The sequence below is a fragment of the Nannospalax galili genome, unplaced genomic scaffold (genome assembly GCF_000622305.1).
Source record: "Nannospalax galili isolate Female #2095 unplaced genomic scaffold, S.galili_v1.0 scaffold1144, whole genome shotgun sequence".
Taxonomy (NCBI): Eukaryota; Metazoa; Chordata; class Mammalia; order Rodentia; family Spalacidae; genus Nannospalax; species Nannospalax galili.
The window spans coordinates 795610-816217 of record NW_008351634.1 but is presented as its reverse complement, the minus strand read 5'-3'; the positions used below and the strand labels follow the sequence as shown (position 1 = coordinate 816217).

Below are 20608 nucleotides of genomic sequence, written 5' to 3'. Positions count from 1 at the left end.
ATGGAAGCATGAATGCGCTGGTTCCTCTAAGTTGAACCTCCTCTTTGTAGAATGGACACTGGTTCAAGTCCATCTCGTGGGGTCTTTATGTCCTCCCTGAACAAGAGGACAGGTGGCTCACCACATTTACAGGGCATTTTGAGAGATGTTCCATAGTCCCTTGGAACTTGGTCAACCTTGGAGGGCAAGGGGCAAGAACTGTCCTTTAAGTCCCTCCAACCACATTAGTATAGGCCTTAAAGTATGGCTGTTAAACATCCAATAAGGTTAGTTCCACCAGTAGATTTATTTTTAATTTTCTGAGGAACGTATGTACTGATTTCCATAGTGTGTGGGGGTAGTTTACATTCTGGCAAGAAGTCTATAAGGGTTCTCTTTTTGTCCAATTATGCAGAAATTTCAATGAACGTATGTCAGAGGATGATCAAATTTTCAAGCCATTTGTTACCAAGTAAAGATTATGGTTTCATAGCCTAGTTTTATTTTATTTTTTTATTTGTTCTGAAATCCAAATATACAACAGCTTGGAAAACAATATTTAGAAAACAAAAGCCAATGTAAAAAGACAGATTAAAACAACTAGAACAGTACAAGTTTGAGATGGCTCAGATTTTAGTTTTCTTACTGCATCATCAATGTCAGAAATCTGTTCCTTCAGCTGGCTCCACTGCTCCATATTTAAAGAAATACCTTTTCTTTCGGGTTTCATTTCACCTTCTGAGTCCATCCAATATTCTCTAATATCAATTAGAATTTTCCCTTTAAAGTCCCGAACACTGACATACCTCATTTTCCCAATCTGAAACATGTCATCTCTGCTGCTGCTGCTCTGCTTGGAAGAGGCCAAAGCTCTTGAAGTTTTACCAGGCTTTTGTTTCTTTACAGGTTTTTCTGGAGCAACTTGCTTTTTCCTCTTTAACTTTTTTTCAACTTCACTGTCAGAATCGTTGCCTGAAGAGCTCGAAGAAACAAGTTCCTTTGATTTAGGCATTGCTCTGCTACTGCAGTCCAACAGCCTCCAGCTCCCCTAGTTTTATTTTTGTGCCTTATCAGATACACTAATTTGACTAATGAGGGAAATCTCTCTCTCTCTCTCTCTCTCTCTCTCTCTCTCTCTCTCTGTCTCTCTGTCTGTCTCTCTCTCTCAAGCCTTTGTTTCTTTTAAAAAACGTTTTATTTTATTTTTAAGTGTGTGTGTGTGTGTGTGTGTGTGTGTGTGCATCTGTGTGTGAGTATAGGTTCCAGTGGAGGCCAAAAGAGGCTGTCAGATCTCTTGCAGGTGGAGTTGTAGGCAGTTGTGAGCCGCCTGACATTGGTGCTGGGAACTAAACTTGGGCCCTCTGCAAGAGCAGTCCATGCTGTTCACCCTAATCCATCTCCCCAGCTGTGACTCTTCACTGTATCTTCAGGGCATGGAATATGGCCATGCATCTACAAGTTGAAAGATAAATATTCAAAGTTATTTGTTTGAAATATAAATGTTGAATGATGAATAGAGAGTGTCAAAATGCTCCATCTGTGCCAACTTGAATTTCCATTTGGTATCTAAAAATATGAACAAGGAGATGTTAGGAATCTGGTTTGATGGAGTAAAACATGATAGCAGGCATTCTTAGAAATTCATTTCACCTCTGAAAAATCAGCTAGTCCTAGTTCCATTTGCCAACTGTGAAAAAAGACTTTGGCAGTACCTTTATCCTGACTGTTGAGTACAGACACCAGCATGCTGCTTCTCCAGTACTTGTAGCAGCTAACAAAGAACAGTGCATTTCTATGGGGTACTTGTTAACCCCAAGCCTATCTCATTCTTTGTCTGAAATGCCAATGCTTAAAATGGAAAAACTTGGTAGTAGTTGGGGATATAGTCAAGTGGCAGAACCCTTGCTTAGGATGCACAAAACCTTAGTTAAAGAAAGAGAAAAAAATGACTCTACTCGTCACGAATTTTTTCTTCTTGTCCTCTTGAAATTGTGGACTCAGCAATGGATGGGTCACTTAAAGAAATTATTTGTTCCCAAACTGAATGAATTGGAAGTATCATAGACAATGGTTATATGCACGTAACCACCTCTTCAAAATATATGAATCTAGAAAGGAAGAAAAAAAGCCTATTTTGTCTCTGCATTCCCATACCATTCCTTTTAGAGAATGAGATGCTATTGGAAGCTTCACATACAAAGTTATCTCTTAAGAAGGAGGCCTCATTTGGGAGCTAGGAGACCCCAGGCAGGGAGTCCTAACCTTAAGCTCCATTCCCACCACCTCCAACTGCCTGTAGTTATGTGACCCAGGCAGGCACTGGGCCTCTGGGGATGCCAGCTTCTTTATGAAATGACATTGGCTTCCTGCCTCTCATGGATACCAGAAGAAAGAATAAGTTAACATTTACATTGTGTGCTGGGAGCCTCCCAGGAAGGTCCCATAGGACGAGGACACATGATATACTGAAATAAGAAGAATGTCCCTTATTTTTGAGTTGTTCATCTCTGTGTAGGCTTTCTGAACCCATTGTCCACTACCACTTAACTACATCCCCAGGTACTACTTAATACTTCTATATTAAGATACCAGAAAAATAGAAGTTCTGAATTTAAATCAAGTAGTATAATTTTGACTTGCAATGCTGAATTTTATTTGTTTTATCTATTTCCACTTTGAGGGGAGGGAATTTTGGGGAAGACAACTTAGTTGCTATTGAGACAAGTATCTGGCTTTGGTTTGTATTTAGACAATGGTAGATAGACTTGTGTATTGAAAACTAGCAGGAGGCAGAGTTGGAGTAGCCTGAAGTTGAAGCTCACTAAGTCAGTAGGAATCTGGAGGGAAGGGATGGGACTGGGTGTATCCTTACATCTTCCTACTATTTAGTATCTTCCTAGTACCTGACACTCAGTGCTACTGAGTTTGGCCTGTTTGATGGGTGAATGGACTGTTCTAGTTTGCTTTTCTGTGATAAACACTATGACTAAAAGCAAGTTAGGGGAGGAAAGGATTTATTTGACTTACAAGTTACAGTCCATCATCAAGGGAAGCCAAGGCAGTAATTCAAGGCAGGAACTAAAGCACAAACCATGGAGGAACACTGCTTACTGGCTTGCTTCCAGGCTCATACTTGATTATCTTTCTTATATAACCCAGGCTCATGTGCCTATGTATGGCAGGACCTACAGTGTGTTGGGTCATCCTATTTCAATTAGCTATCAAGAAAAAAAAATGTCCAGAGGCCAATCAGATGGAGGAAACTCCTCAGTTGAGATTCCTTCCTTCCAGGTGTATAAAGTTGACAACTGAAGCTACACTATGACATGGGTATGCCAGAATTGAAGTCACGAGCGTGGGGAGATGGCTCAGTCAGCAAAGTGCTCGCTTTCTGAGGATCTGGGTTCAATCCTTAGAACCTGCTTTAAAAAAATAGCTTGCTGGGTGTGGTGACACATGCCTTTAATCCCAGCATTTAGGAGGCAGAGGTAGGTAGATCCAGGTCAGCCTGGTCTACATAGTGAGTTCCAGGCCAGCTGGGGCTATAGGGAGACCCTGCCTAAAAAAGACCAATAACAACAACAACCACAAAAAAACTGCATGTGGCAAGGCACATTTGCAATTCTAGTGATGGGGAGGAGGCAGAGGTAGGCAGATTCCTGGAGTTGACTGGCTAGCCATATACAAGCACACACATGCATATAAACACACACACACACACACACACACCCCAAAGCCAAAAATAATTATAGCTTTGGTTTTTTATTTTTATTTTTTGCCAACTGTCTCTTTCATTGCACCTTGGAGGTAAGAATACCACCTTTGCAGCGCTGTTGTATACATTCCAGAAGTGATACATGTCAATTGCTCAGCACACAGACATACTAATCACAGTAATTGTTGCAATGGTTGTTAACTTTTCTATCATTATGCAGGGGTTACCCAGGACAGTGCTGACACAGGAACACGAAGGTGTAGGTGTTCTGGTCTTGTTTTGTATCAACCTCAAGAGAGTAATGGTTTAACCCTTTGCATTTGGCCCATCATCTGTATAAGAAAATAGTGGAGGGACTGGAGAGGTGGATCAGCAGTTACCTGGGTTTGATTCCCAGCACCCACATGGAGTCTATAGCTTCATTTTCAGGGGATCCCACACCGTTTTCTGGCCTCTGCCACCAGCACACACATAATGAACATACATTCATGTAGGCAAAACACTCTTACATATAAAATAAATGAATCTTTTTTTTGAAAAGGTGATATAACTGGATCTACTCACCAGATCTATTACTTGAATATAACCCAGCATGACCCAATCTTTTATGTCCTTTAAAGCTCTTTCATTATAACTATATGGAGAACATATATAAAACCATATTTATGAATAAAAATGAATAACCATGTAATCAAGGTCAATAGTAGAACATTTCCACCCCCCATCCCCTATGGGGCCCCAAATTATATTCTGTCACTTATACTTTGTACATACCATTTAGAATGTTTATAAATGTCATATACTATTCAAACACATGAATGCACAACAGATTCTACACTACTCCCTGAGCAATGGCAATTTGAGTTGTTCTTGCATACCATATATTTTTATGATCAAAGTTCTATTTTTTCTCTTGATATGGCTGTTGATTTTGCACAATTACTATACCATTCCAAGCACTGTAACTGTACAATATACTTTTTTAATATCTGAAAGGACAACTTATTCCTACCATCCTCTTTCAAAAACTTCTTATCTAGTTCACTGAGCTATTTATTTATTTTAGAAATAATATCAGTTTGTTAAGAAAGAAAAAAGGCACCTCCTGTGGGTGGTGAGCTAGCTAGGAAAAGACAAGACACTCAAAAGCCTATTCCACTTATTTATTGATTTTAATCTTTTACATTTGAAATATTCCTTTTTCATGTGCATGTGTATGTACATGTGTAGGGTGCATGTGCATTTGGAGGGCGGAGACAACCTCTGATATCATCCTCAAGAATGCTGCCTACCTCCTTTGAGACAGGGTCTCTCTTTGGTCTGGAGCTCACCAATTAGGCTAGACTGACTGGTAAGTGAGCCCCAGGGATTCGTGTGTCTCTTGCCTCCACCATTCCTGGCATTTTTACATGGGTTCTGTAGATCAAACTCAGGTCCTCATGCTTGTGAGGTTAGCACTTTACCAACTGAGTCATCACCCTAGCCTGAGAATAATGTCTTATGCTGAGAGAAAAGTTGCAAGTTCAGTACCAAAAAGGTTTCTTCTTGTGTTATATGTGTGAAGTTGCTACATGGAACCCCATAACCCACAAATACTTTAGTGTATATTTCCCATAAAAAAAGGGCCTAGAAATTGAAAATTAACACTGATGAAATTTCACACCTAACTCAACTTTTGCTACTTGTTTCAAAAATGTCCTTTCTAGTAAGAGAACACAGTTGAGAGCCATGCATAGCATTTACTCTTTTTTCATTTTCTTCAATGTGGAACAGTACTGTGAATGCAATACATTTGAAGATTATAAGCCAGTTAATTTATAGAATTTTGGGGGATGTGTATGTGTGGAGTATACGTACAAGGAGACTAGAAGAAGACACTGGGTGCCCTGCTCTATCATTTTCCACCTCATTCCTTTGATACAGGGTATTTCACTGAACTGGAGTTAGGCTGGGACGCCCCAGTGATCTGAATCTACTCCTTGCAGTGCTGATGTGGACAGGATCATGCCTGACTTTTTATATGGGTGTTGGAGATTTGAACTCAGGTCCTCATATTTGCAGAGCAAGTACTCTTATCCACTGAGCCATTTCTCCACCCCTAGAATGTTTCTTAATTTGTGTTTTTTATACTTCATTTCCTTTCTTTTTGAGTTTTGACGGTCTTAACTGTGTAGTCCTGGCTGGCCTGTTATTCACTATGTCACCTAGGTTGGTTTTAAACTCACAGAAATCTTCATGTTTATGCCTCTTGAGTGTTGGGATGAGTCATTAACCATCATATCTAGATCTTTATATTTATATTTACATTTTGCATCATTGGTGGGAATCATAGAAATTATGCTATATTTCTATTCTTCCTCTTCTTCCTCCTCTTTCTCTTCCTCTTCCTCCTCCTCCTCCTTCTCCTCTTCCTCCTCCTCTTTCTCCTCTTCTTTTTTGGATCTGAATGTGTCATGTGGCCTACAGTATATTCAAACTTATGTCGCTGAGAATGACCCTGAACTCCTGATCCTTCTGCTTCCATCTCCCAAATGCTGGTATTATAGGTATGTGCCACTATGCTTGGTTTTCTTCTGATTTCATTTGATCAGTTTGTCCATGATTCCTATTTGTTCTATTTCTCATGGTGTTACTTTGATTATGGTGTTATCTACCAGGATTCTCCAACTCTAAGGTTATTCTTTTCTACTTTCATAATAAGCAAATATTGTGTTATGATACTGACAACTTTGTGTAGATTCCTAAATCTTTATACCTATTGTCACTTGAGTTCTCTTGGCATCTCTTGCATTATCAGACAAACCTTATACCATATCTTTATGTGAATTTATTATAGTTTATATGGTTGGGGGAGGGAGTGACTCACAAAGAAACAAACACCCGATGCCCAGCTCTGCGCTGTGGCTCAGAGCCAGCCATTCCAGATCACTCCTGTAGCCCGCTCATAGTCACAGCTAGCTTTTGCCCACATGGGCCTGCCGTCTGTGCCAGGACAGTCTGTTCTTGAGCGCCTGGCTGCCATGCAGTGTGCAGCTCCTGTCCAAGATGGCGCAGAAAGCCCCTCCCTCCACTGCTAGCTCTCCACAGTCAATTCTCTGCAGCAGGCCACCCCCCCCCCGAGGAAACAGGTTCTTTGGGGAAACACCTGTTCAAGCACATATTCAGTAGTGTGAATTCATAATTTTGTTCTTTTCTATGGTCTCTAATCTAATACTATCATGATTAATTTTAATTGCTTTCCAGATTCCTTTCAGGTATGTGTATATGTGTATCACGGTGACCTCAAATCTTAATGCAGTTTCAGTTTTTTTCTTTGAGGGTCTTAGCCCAGGCTTGCTTCTAACTATCTATGTAGCCAAGGATGATGAACTTATACCTCCCAAGTGCTGAAGTTCTGGGATTATAGGCATGTACTATCACACTGTGTATACAGTGCTGAGGATGGAACCCAAGGCTTTGTTCATGGTAGACAAATAATCTACCCACTGAGCCACATTCTCAGCCCCTAGCTTTATGTTTTAGTAACTTCAGAAGTACTAGGCCTTGTGCTACATGCCTATAATCCCAGTACTCAGAAGACTGAGGCAGGAAGATTAGGAGTTTGAGATAAGCTTAAACTACACAGTGAGTTTCAGGTCACCCTGTAATACCCAGCAAGACTCTGTCTCAAAAATGACAAAACCAAAGCCAGAAGCATTATAAATTCACCAGAAATGATTGGGAACTTTAGTCATTTATACTTCTTTATCCTAAGTGTTATAAAATTTGAATCATAAATTGGTCTTTTTGAGACAGAGTCTCCCTGTAGCCCAAGCTGGCCTGGAACTCACCATATAGACAAGACTGGCCTTCAACTTGTAGAAATCCACCTGCCTCTGCCTCCTGAGTGCTGAAATTAAAGGCGCGCACCACTATGCCCGGATAACTTTTGCTTTTTGACAGTTTTATAGTTGAACATTTCTGAGACCAATGAGTTGGTAGAGAAAGTGCACTTGCTTGGCTATTATGTCACCCTGATCTGTCATCATTAAACATTTTTCTTATGGAATTACATCAAAATCATCATGAATGTATCAGAACATCATTCTGCTAGTAAACTGGGAAAAATAGTTGAAAATGAACAAATTTCTAGAAAGCGTAAACTACCAAAACTGTCTCAAAAGGAATAAAAATTATTATTTGTGATATGTTTGTATGTATGATGTATATGCGATGTGTGTGTCTGATGTATGTGTGTCTGTGTGTGATATGTGTATGTATGTATATGTGTAGATGTGTGTATCCCAAAGTGCATGTATGGAGGTCAGAGGACAACCTAAGATGTTGGTCTTCACATTCCATGGTTTTTTTCTGGTTTTTTTTGAGGTAGGGTCTCTCTTGTTCACCATTGTTTGTATGCCTGGCTAGCTGGCCTGTGAGTTCCCAGAGACTCTGCCGTCTTAGTCTCCAATCTCCCAATAGGAACTCTGGGATTAAAGACAGTCAGCTACTGTGTCTGAATTTTATGTGGGGTTTTGGTGATCCAAATTCAGATCATCAGACTGGCATGGTAAATGCTTTACCCACTGAACCATCACCCTACATTTGGAATAGAATACATAACAAGTAAAGAGCTTGAATCAGTAATCAAAACACTTCCTAATCTTCCTGGCTCCATAGGAAGGGAAATAAAGGGAAAAGGAAAAGAGGAAAGGGAAGGGGAAGGAGAAGGGAGGACATATTTACTTTTCACGATTAGCTTAGAACAGCTCAAAGCCGACCTCAGAAACATTCCACTGGACTTTTCACTTGGAGTCTGTTAAAATTATTTTTAGCGATAAATCACACATTATAGTCACTGGAATCCTATCTTTAGAAGGTTCAGTTCCATCACTACAGAAATGTCTCGGGTTAAGTATAGCCAAAATTAAGGTCAACTAGTGCCACAATTCAGGTCAAAGCTCAGGGTGCAGCAGGACACAAATACTATGATCCAGGAGGAAACAACCTTGTACACTAACAAGCTCCAGGCAAAACGACTCCAAAAGTAGAAAGAACCCCAGTTTCAGCTGAATTGGTTGATATTGACGTATTTAATAGAGAATGTAGATTAATGTAATTCTAGAGGCATCTCTAATAGTTTACTTGGGTGGTTGACTGACATTTGGATTCTGTGGTAGTCGCTATTTAGTTTAAAGAGGAGAGGAAGCCAGAACTTTCCTGTTACAATGTGGATGAGAGAATCTGGTGTCATAGCGAGTTAATAATGCGGCAATGAATGTTTTATATGTGACATGCACAGTAGCCTGTCAACTACATTCCGTAAGAAAACCGGGAGCCATCTTCTTCATGAAGGCAATGTGGAATAACATTTATCAAGGGAAAGCCAGCATCATGAAAATCTCTGTGGTTGCACTCCTTTATAGGCAAGGTTTGACTGCAGGGACGCCACTGTTAAGAATGTGTCCCAGTTCCAAAGGGAGCAAGGGGATTCTAAAGCAGCAGGTATCAAGTGGTAGCCCTGAGCTGCTGAAGAAATTCAGCCTGCCATTAAAGGCAGGAGGTTCATACTGGTAATTAAAATATTTTGACAGACACATTTGCCAATGGCTAGTTGATCATGGGTCCCTCCAAACTAAATATGTGGGCAGCCTACAATAGTAATGCTTGGTCTATAGCACAGGAAAATATAAGTCTGAAGGTTGAAAGCCTTGTTGCAACAGGAACAAATTAGGACCTCTTACCCAGTTTCCAGACACAATTTGTGAGTTTTACATGGACTCTAAATGGTAGGCCGGGTGTCCTTGAGGAAAGATATCACAAGTACCATTGTAAGTCTTCGTTTCAAGGGGCTGAGGAGAGGTTTAGTCAGTAAAGTGATTGCAGAATAAGCCTGAATTTGATCCCCAGAATCAATGTAAAAAAAAAAAGATGGGTATAGTGATGTGTGTCTGGGGAGTCAGAGAAAGGTGAATCCCTGGGATTTGCTGGCCAGGCAAGTGAGACACAGGTCTCATCCAAAGACCCTGTCTCAAAAATAGGCTAACATTTCTAGTTTCATTTCTGTTGCTCTGATAAAATACCCCAACAAAAGCAACTTGAAGGGAAAAGAGTTTGTTTGGCTCACAATTCCAGTTTAAAGTCCATCATTGCAGGGAGGTCACAGCTTCGGGAGTTTGAGACAGCTGTCATACCATACCCACAGGTAAGAGCAGACAGAAGTGAACATGTGCATGCATGCTCATTTGCTCACTGTGCTCAGCTTGATTTCCCCACTCTTACATAGTTCATGACCCCTGCCTAAGGAATGGTGCCATCTATAGTGGACTGGGTCTTCCCACATTAATTAACTTAGGGCAATCCACTATAGATATGCCCACAGGTCACCAAGGTAGACAGTCCCTCACTGAGATTCTCTTCCCAGGTGATCTAGGTTCTGTCAAGTTGACAATGAAATCTAACCATCACATTAATTAAATAAATAAGAAACTACAACTTATGTGGTTGGCTCCTGAGAAAGACACCTGAGTCTGACCTGTAGCCTCTGCACCAATGCACGTACTCACCCACACAGGAACATGTGCACCCCCCCACTCCCCCGTCAATCTTCCTTTAAGACTTCTTTGAAGGGACAGAGTAGATTTACTAGAAGTCCTGTGAATTAGGAAAAGGAATTACCCAGACTTTGGGGATTACTAGATACTAACTCTGAATTAATTATACTAATTCCATGGGTCCCAAACCATTGTGGCTCTAAAGCCAAAGTAAGATCTTATTATATTCAGGTAATAGATGGATTTTAGGGTGAATCAGAATCAACCTGGGGCAAGTTAGGCTAGAGAGTCACCTACTGGGTAATTTCCCTACTGAAGATATAATTGGAATGAAAATATTTGACAACTGACAGTTCTTCACTTTTGCTCTCTGACTCATGAGTGATGGCCATCATTGTAAGAAGGGTTAAATAGAACCTCTAAAACTTCCATTACTAACAAGACAGTAAGTCAGAAGGAACTCGTTGTCTATAAAGGGACTGCAAAAATTAATCTCACAGTAGGCTTCCTCTTTGTCCAGTTCACTGAGTAAACCTCCCAGTATTGGATAGAGGATAAAAGTTACACAATCAAAACTCTGCCACTTCTCCAGGAAACTTCAGGAAACATCTATCTTCCATTGGTCTTTTCCCTTATGATCTTTAGAAGAACAGGACCAGTGAGATGGCTCAGCAGGTGAAGGTGTCTGATCCCAGGTCTGACAACCTGAGTTCATCTATAGGACCCACATGGTGAAAGGAAAGAATTTACTCCTGCAAGTTGTCCTCAGACCTCCACACACATGCTTTGGCACAGGCACGGGCACATGCTCACACACACATCACACACACACGCATGCACACACACACACACACACACACACACACACACACATATCACACCACACCAAATAAATCAATTAAATGGAAAAAATGCTAAAAAAATCTAATGCTGCCATTGAGGACTTGAAAGAAGTGCAGGTGATGACATCACTGCTCTTATCATACCACCACTGAATCTCCAGTTTGGCTTATGCAAAGGTCATGTGGGGGTTGGCAAGATGACTTATCGAGTTAAAGCACTTGCCACCAAGCCTGACAACCTGAGTTTGATCCCAGGGACCCACATGGTGGAAGAAGAGAGCCAGCTCCCATAAGTTGTGCATCATGATGCTCATGCCTGCCCTTCATGTAAATGAACAAATAAATGTAATAAAAACTCACATGGGTCTTAGAGTGAATGAGCCTGTCTGAAAACTGTGAAGTGCTGACTAAAATTCCAGGTGTTTTCTTTAATGTCACATCTTTCCTGATGCATTAGAATGGTCCTTTTTACTTGATTTGAAGTTTCTAGCCTTTCTATTTCTCCATACTGATGATCAGACACAGTTTGCTTTTACTTGTTGAGGATAACAATATATTTCCATACCCCTGACTCAGGCTCTTGTTTTCAACCATATTTATTCTGCAGAGATCTCATCTTGACATTCCAAAATAAATGCACTTCAGGCTGTTTCACTGATGACATTATGACGAATGAATCTGATATCTACGAAGTACTGGGTATTTTTGAGACTTTTCTAAGGTATATGTGAACCAGAAGATGGGAGATACTCTCCCCACCAATTACATGATGCACCACTTCAGTAAAGCTTCTGGGATTCAACTGCTAATCCTCAAAGGTGAAATTAAAGTGGCCATTCCAGGGCTGGGAGAGATGGCTCAGCAGCTGACAGTGCTTGCTGCTCTGACAGAGGACCTAGGTTTGGTTCCCAACACCCACACTGGGCAGTTCACAACCTCTTGTAGTTCCAACTCCAGGGGAATCTGATGCCCTCTTCTGACCTCCTTTAGTACTGCATGTATGTGATGTACATACAGGTAAGCAGGCACACACATACATAAGTTAAAATCCTTTTAAAAATTTAGAGTGGTTGTTCCTTAGATCACCTACAATGGAAAAGAGGAAAAATGCTTCATCAGTGTGGCAGTTTGAATGAAGTGTCTCACATCGGCTTCAAGTATTTGAACATTTGTTCAGTTGGTGACACTCTTTGTGGAGGTTTAGGAGGTGCAGCCTTGCTGGAGGAAGCATGTCACTGGAAGTGGGCTTTGAGAATTCCCAGTTATGTTCCATTTCCAGTTTTGCTTTGCTTTCTGTGCCTGCTTGAAGATGTGAGTGTTCACGTTTCTGCTCCAGCCTCCTCTGACACCATGCCTCCCCTCCATGATGGACTCATCCCTCTGGAACTAGAAGCCCAATAAACTTTCCTTCTATAGTCATAGTGCTTTACCACAGCAACAGAGAAGTAACTAATATAGTTAATCTTCTTATATCTGGGGGGTCAATACATGCCACATTTGAGTGTACTACTTGAACCCATGTACCAAAACACCTATACGGATTCTGGGTTCAAGTACAGATGAATGATAGAAAAGTCTGCCATATAAATACAAGTCATTGTTTGACTTTAGTCTTACTGTTCAGTATGGCTGGTGTTAGGTAGGCGTGTCTTCTGAGACAGTCACTTCTCCTACACAATCAGTCAGCTTTAATGACATGAGGGGAGGGTCTAAGGACAGACTTTGAAGAGCTGAAAAAGCTGGGAAGCTGGGAAAGTCATCATCTTGGCAGTGCATGGGTGGCACTCTGGTGGGGCGCCAGCAGTGTGGCTCTCAAAGCTTAGCTGAGATGTAAAAACAGGGCCCCTAGGTGATCATGCCTTTGTAAGTAATCCTTTTCCAGATGCCATAAAGGAGACAAAAACCCAAATAGTATGTATCTTGTTGATTTTGTCAGTCCAGTTAGGACCGTGTGGCCCTGGGATCCCAGAGAGCATGCTTGGGTCTCCCGGGGTGGGGGGGTGTTGCAAAACCTGGTATCCTAGTTTCATTTTTATGCTGTGAGAAAGGAACTTAGGGGAGAAAGGGTTGGTTTTGGCTTACAGTTTCCGAGGGTTAGAGTCCATCATTATAGGAAAGGTATGGTGACAGGAGCATGAGGCCAGCTTGTCATACTGAATCAGTAATCTGGAAGCAACCTCAAAGCCCATCCTCAGTGACGTGCTTCCTCCAGCAAGTCTTTACTCCTTGTGATGACTGATTTTAGTTGTCAACTTGACACACTTGAGAAAAGGTAAGAATGATCTCTATCAGACTGTCTTGTGGACATGTCTGTGAAGACATTTTCTTGATTGCAATTGATAGACGAGGGCTAAGCCCACTGTAGGTTATATCGTTCCTAAACAGGTGGGCTTGGGGTATATAAGAAAGCTAGCTGAGTAAGAAGGAGAGGGAGGGGGAGGGCGAGGGTGGGGAGAGAGAGAGAGAGAAAGAGAGAGCCTTTCTCCATGGTTTCTGCTTCAGTGTGTTCTGACTTTTCTCAGTGATGGACTGTTACCTGGAACTACAAGGTGAAATAAATCCTTTCCAATCTCCAAGTTGATTTTTAAAAAATATTTTATTTTTTATTTTTATTTGTGTGTGTGTGTGTGTGTGTGTGTGTGTGTATGAGTGTATTGCCTATATGTATTTAAGTGCACCCATGTTATGCAATGCTATGGAGGGTAGTAGAGAGTGTTGAATTCCCCTGGAACTTGAGTTATGGATAGTTGTTAGCCATCATGTGGGTGCTAGGAATTGAATCTGGGTTCTCTGCAAGAGCAGCCACTGAATTATCTCTGCAGCCCCTTGGTCAGAAATTTTTATCACAGCAACAGAAACTACTAGAACTTTAAAATAGATTAATTCAGCTCATAATTTTGTGGTTGAAAAGTTGAAGGCTGGGCAGCCCTGTAGGTTTAGCCTCTGGTGAGGGCCTAATGGTGATGGCATTGTAGCAGACTTGTGTGCAAAGGGGAACCACAAGCCAGAGAGAGGCCAGTGAGGCGGCTCAGTGAGGCACTTGGTGACTTGAGGACCTGACTTTGATCCCCCAAACCAACATGGTGGAAAGAGAGAACATTTTCCAGAAAGTTGTCCTCTGACTTCCACACATACATTGTGGTGTGCACACCCCTCCCCCAAGTAAGTGAAATTGTGCTGACACAATGTAGGGTCATGTGGGAAGACAGAACCTCAAACTGAAGAATTGCCTAGATCGGATTGGCCTGTGAACATGTCTTTGGGGGCATTGTTTTGCTTGCTAATTGATGTATGAGGGCTCAGTCTACTGTGGGCAGCACCATCCTTAAGTAGGAGGTCCTGGGCTATATAAGAAGGCTACCTAATACATTGGGTGTAGTGGCCCACATCTTTAATTCCAGCACCCAGGAGGCAGAAGCAGGCAGATCTCTGTGAGATCAAGGCCAGCCTGGTCTACTTAGTGAGTTCCAGATCAGCTGGGGCTACAGGGAGACCCTGTCTCAAAAAATAAAACAAAACAAAAAAAGGAAAAGAAAGCTAACTGGGCTTGAGCCAGTGGGGAAGCCAGAGAATGAGCCAGCAAGCATCCTTCCTCCCTGACTCCTTTGAGTTCCTGCCTTGACTTCCCTCAATAATGGATTGTGACCTGAAAGTGTAATATACATCCTTTCTTCCACAAGTTGCTTTTGGTTAGAGTGTTTTATCACAACAACAGGATGAAACTAGAACAGTAATAAATAAAATTGTAAAAAGGCCACACGCCAAGGAGGAATCCAGTCTTACAATTTCTTTTTTAAAAATAAATTTATTTTTTAAATTTATTATTGTTTTATTGTTTTACATCTATTGTCTGCATGTAGGTAAGTGCACCCGTGTCATGCAATGCCCGTGGAGGACAGAAGAGGCTGTCGGATCCCCTAGGACTGGAGTTACGGACAGTTTTAGCTGCCATGTGGGTGTTGGGGTTCAAACCCGGGTCTTCTGCAAGAACAGCCAGTGTTCTTAACTGCTGAGCCATCTCTCCAGCCCCCATATTTTCTTTTTTATTACATATTTTTCTCATAAGACCTCACTCACTCCAGGAGACCAGCATCAATCCTTTCCAAAGGTGATGCCTCCCATATTAATTACTTTTTTGTTGCCGTGAATAACCACCATAACCAAGGGCAGTCATAGAAGGAAGATGTTTATTTGGCTTCTGTTCCAGAGGGTAAGAGTTCATCATGGTGGGGAGGCATGGTAGCAGAGGTAGCTGAATGTTTACATCTTCAAGCACTCACAGGAAGCAGAAAGAGAAACTGGAAGTGGTGGGCAAGACTTAAGAACTCTCAAAGCCTGCCCTCAGTAACATGCTTCTTCCATCAGGCTATACCTTAGTCCTCTGCAAACAGCGCCACCAGTTGTGGTAAAGTATTCAAATATTTGGCGCCTCTGGGGGGCATTCTCATTCAAATGAGCACACCTCCAACGACCTAGTTACTTCTCTCTTAAAGGTTCCTCTCAATACTACTACACGGACCCAAGCATCAGACGTGACTCCTTGGAAAACAAACCTTATCTGACCTATAGTAGACCAGATGACTCAAGCCTAAGTTACTGACTGTTCTAAACTATATACAGTTCCACTTGGTCCCATTCAGTGGTGATCTTGAAGGACACTAGTGCAGTAAAGTTCTCCTTGAAGTGTCTCGAAGGACACTCGTGCAGCACATTTAGTTGTATATTGTGTTTGGACTATAGAATGGCCATTAGTCAAATGACACTAATTCATGAGCAATTGCCAGTGACTTATTTGGATGACTTGGAACTTGAAATCAGAAAACTGGTGAGAAGGACATCTGGGGAAGAGGGATGAATGAATGTCTCAGAATGGTCAAATGTGAAGACATCATCTGTATCTTGTGTGAATGATGACCAAAGCACATTCATTGAAGAGGAAGTTCTTAATAATTAGATGGGCAAATTATGACCTTGTAAATGTTATTTAGTCTCTTTCTCCAGCCACCCCATTGCTTACCCATGAGCCCATGAACAGAGTGGCCATGGTAGGAAGAAGACTCAGCCACACAGATTTCCTCTATCAAGGCTGACCTGACTAACTACTGCTAAGAGCTTAATATGTCAATAAAATACCCAGTATTGGCCCCCATTCACTTGGAGAACCAGGTAGCCATCTGTTAGCAGGTTGATTACTTTGAGCTTTTTCCATTTCAGAAGGGACAAAGATTTGTTCTTATTGGATTCAATACTTCTTAGGTATGAATTTGCTTTCCCTGCCAATGCATCTGCCAGAAGCACTATTTATAGCCTCTCTAAACACCTTGTCATCTGTCATGGATTACCCACAGTACCAGTTCTGATCAGCAAGTCCATAGTATTCTTTTCACAGCAATGAAGGGCAGCAGTGGACTCATGACTAGAGAATGAATGGTCTTACCATGTGCAGCATCACCAGGAAGCACCTGGGCAGATTCTGAAAATGTAATGGCCTAGGGAAGACTCTGTTACAGAGTCTTCTTTGGCAGTCAAGGCCCTGAAATAATGGAGTTGTTGTGTTAAAGATACCATATATATTTTTTTAATTTTATGTATCATTTTTATTTTATGTGTATGCATGTATTGCCTGCATGGAGGTAAGTGCACCCATGTCATGCAATGCCCGCAGAGGTCAGAAGAGGCTGTCAGATCCCCTGGGATTGGAATTACAGACAGTTGTTAGCTGCCATGTGGGTGCTGGGATTTGAACCTGGGTCTCCTGCAAGAACAACCAGTGTTCTTAACCACTGAGCCATCTCTCCAATACTATATACATCAGCATAGAGATATTCAATAACAATTTTCTGAGCTAGGCTGCATCTCTTACAAAATTGGCTATACATTTTTAGGTTTACAGTTGAATTATTACATTTATACAATATTGTACTCAGTATAAACCCTGTAAGACATAAAATTAAATGAGGTTTTAATCTTTACAAAAGATCTCCATTTCATTATTAAAATACAAAGTTTCAAACAGAAAACTTCATTTTTAATGCAATTGACATTAAGATGTTTCCACATGCATTTCTAATCTCTATATATCTGATTATTACTAGTCACAGTCGGTTAATTTCTGAGCTCCTTGGCATCTGAGCATGGATATAAAGTCGTCAGGTAGATTTCAATGGTAATGCTTTTCACATCCACCAATTATTAAGGAGAAATTTTTATGCTTTGAAGAGCTATATATTTTTAAGATGGAATACTAGGCACTGTTACCTGCCTAGCAGCCACAATGGATGGGTCTTGTGATAAGGGGGCAAAGTGGCTTGGCTCACTATAAAATCTAATGATTTGTTCATGGCATTTTTGTCTCCCTTTTGACTATCTTGAGCTCTACTTATTTGGCAGTTGTACTCCCCAAAGACTAACTGTTCACCAGGAAACACACCAGTGGTTCCACAGGAAAAGGAACACAATAAGCCAGGCCCTCTGTTAGATATTATAGAGAAGAAAATGTGACCAACCTGTCTGAAGAGTCCATGAGAATAACAATCTCTGGAAGGGGCTTCTGGAAAGTACATTTCGGGTAATACTGAAGAGTTTTGATTCTGTCAAGTTTACACAAGAAGAGAGAAAACAGTCATGCATATGGCTTTTTAAATTTATTAACTTGTCTAAATGGAAAGAAAAGTCAAGGCTTTAAGGTCAGTAGAAGTAGACAAATCTTTTCCAGGCCTCTTAGGCATTTGAAGATGCAATGAAAAAGAAACCTTTTTAAAATTATCTTGTCTGTACAAGTTATAACATACAACTAAAATAGAATAGGACTGAGTAAAGTGAACACCAGGTCAGTTTCACACACGCTGAATCATCACTGCGGTGTATGCGAAGTTCTTACTAACTCTACTAGTTATTTCTGAGTAGCTGTGACCAAAACACTTGAGAGAAATTTAAAGGAAGAACTATTTGGTCTGGCCCATGGTTTTAGAGACCTCAGTCCACAGTCTGAGATTGGCTGATTCTGGGCCCATGTTGAGGCAGAACATCATGGTGGTAAAACGTGGTAGAAGAGGCTGTTCACCTCATGATGGACAGGAAACAGAAAGAGGGATACAGGAATGGGCTTGGAGTGGGATACAATCCCCAGGGACATCCCTTAGGGACCTACTTCCTCTAGTGAGGCCCTAACTCCTAAAGTTTCTACATGCTTCCAAAACAGTGCCACCATCTGGGGATTAAGCCTTAAATACACGAGCCTGCGTTGTACATTTCATACTCAGTAACAGTAAACTACATACTCTACAAGCATCCTAAACAAAGGACCAGCTTGTGCCTTTAAATAACTCCCCATTTCCCCCTATTATAGTATTGATTTTAAGTCCATGAGTCCTGTGATTTGAATCCTGGTTCAGTCCATTTCTGTCTCTATGATATTTGGTAATTAACCTCTCTGTACCTAAATTTCCTTATCTATAAAATTGAGGACTATAGGGCTAGAGAGATGGCTCAGTAGGTAAGGTACTTACCATGTAATTGTGAGGACCTGAGTTTAGATCCTCAGAATCCACATGAAGTCTTGTAATCCAGTGTTCAGGAAACTTGTGGCTCACCTAGCCTGGTGTAGGCAGTGGTGAACAAGGAGACCCAGTATGCAAAGAGATCTGGTCTCAAGTTGAGGTAAAGATTGACACCCAGGGTTGTCTCTGACCTCCACATGTGCACTGTGACACTCATACACTCACATTCATGCACAAAAATGTGCACATATACATATGCATACATCATACATGTAATCATACATACAAAAAGCTTTACAAATAGGTAGTAACATCTATTCTGGAAAATTGTTTGGAGACTGAGTTAAGATAACATCTAAAGTCCTTACAGCAATATTTGGTTCATAGTTAGCAATTGATATTATCATTTGGCACTGCTTACTCTAAGTCTGCTTGCCAAGAACATAAACTATGTCATATCCCTCTTCTTCCTCTATCAAACCTGCAGAATACCCACTAAACAACTGTTCTGACTAAATTATGTCTTTTCTTCCCACTCCCCATTCATATATTAAAGCTCTAACCCCCCAAGTGGCTGTATTTGGAAACAGGGCTTTATGGGGTAATTAAGGCTTGATGAGTTAATAAAGGTGGAGCTCTAATCTGTCAGACTGGTAAGAGGAAGACAGAAAGAGATCTTTCTTTGTGGGGCACAAAGAAAAGGCCACCTCTTGCTATAAGGATATAAGATGGCCAACTATATATACTCCAGGAAAAGAGGTCTTACCAGACAGCAGTCTTAATCTTAAACTTTTAGCCTCCAGAACTTGGAGAAATAAAATCTCTGTTGTATAAGCCACCAGTCTGTGGTATTTCATTATGGTAGCCTGAGCAGGCTAATACAGTAACATGAAGTTTCCGTCATTTACATGTTAGAGACAATGCTGACAAGTGGCCTCTGATGTTAGCCTTGAATGCTACTTCCTATTCACTGTGTGAAAGTTTGGAATCTCCCATGGTAGGGAACTACAGAGTCATTTGTCACTTATTCCCTTGAGACTGCTGTCCCCTGGATTACATTACCTATGACAATAACTAAGATTTTCCTACAGAATTTATTGAGGCTCCACTGAACATGGCAGCTCACACTTATAATCTGAGCTCCCATGAGTTTGAGGGCTACATAGCAAGATCCTGCTTCAAAGAGAATTTATGATTGAGGCTGGTAAGATGTCTCAGTGGTTAAAGTACTCGCCATGCAACACATGCATGAGGTTCTGAGTTTGGATTCCCAGAACCCATGTAAATGCTGAGTAGGTGTGGTAGCCTGAGAAAGCAGAGATGGGGTGGGGGTCCCCAGAGCAAGTAACTGGCAAGATGAGCTGTATCAGCAAGATTTGGGTTTGTTTGAGAGACCCCCCCATACATGTGTGCCTACACCCATGCAAAACATGCATCTATACCATCCCCATAGGAAAAATGGAGAAAGACATAAAGAATTTGTTGCAGTTTGCGGCTGCATACCTGACACGTGGAAATCCACTGTCTGTGAAGAGCTCTCATTCTTACTTCCTTCTGCTCTGGGCTATCTCAAAGTCTGTGAGAATAAAACCTGACTAACTCACTGGTAAGAGTCTCAGCTACTATGAGCCTCATGTCATATGAAGCTCCCCCAATGCTTCAACAGATAATGCTGCCTTTTATTGGCTGAGAATGCTCAAACCCCTTCCTTAGGTTTCTTCCATTCCATCTTCTGAGTCCCTCCTTACATGGTCTCAGTTTATACCTCGGAGTCGCCCATCAAAGCCTGCATCAACTACAAGAGTTCATAAATAGAATCATCCTAACTCAAGTTTCAGGACTCTCTGGAAGGTTCTAGATTCTTGGGGAGGGGGGTGGGTTTAGGGAGGTGAGGCCCAGCCTTTAATTTTCTTTCTCACTTCTGTATTTTTCCTTCTAGTTTTTCTCAGGAACTCTCTACTCTCCAGGTCATTGAAGAATTCAGCTGTATTCCAGGTTCCAAATGGACGAAATTCTGAATAAGATGCTAGAGAGAACAGT

General features: G+C 41.3%; 1 pseudogene across 1 annotated transcript; it reads right to left on the bottom strand.

The window, feature by feature from the left end:
• Positions 1-505: 505 nt before the first annotated feature.
• LOC103746369 lies at positions 506-1021 on the bottom strand (annotated as a pseudogene). The gene has a single exon (XR_607789.2). The product of XR_607789.2 is annotated as an activated RNA polymerase II transcriptional coactivator p15 pseudogene (transcript).
• Positions 1022-20608: the final 19587 nt, after the last annotated feature.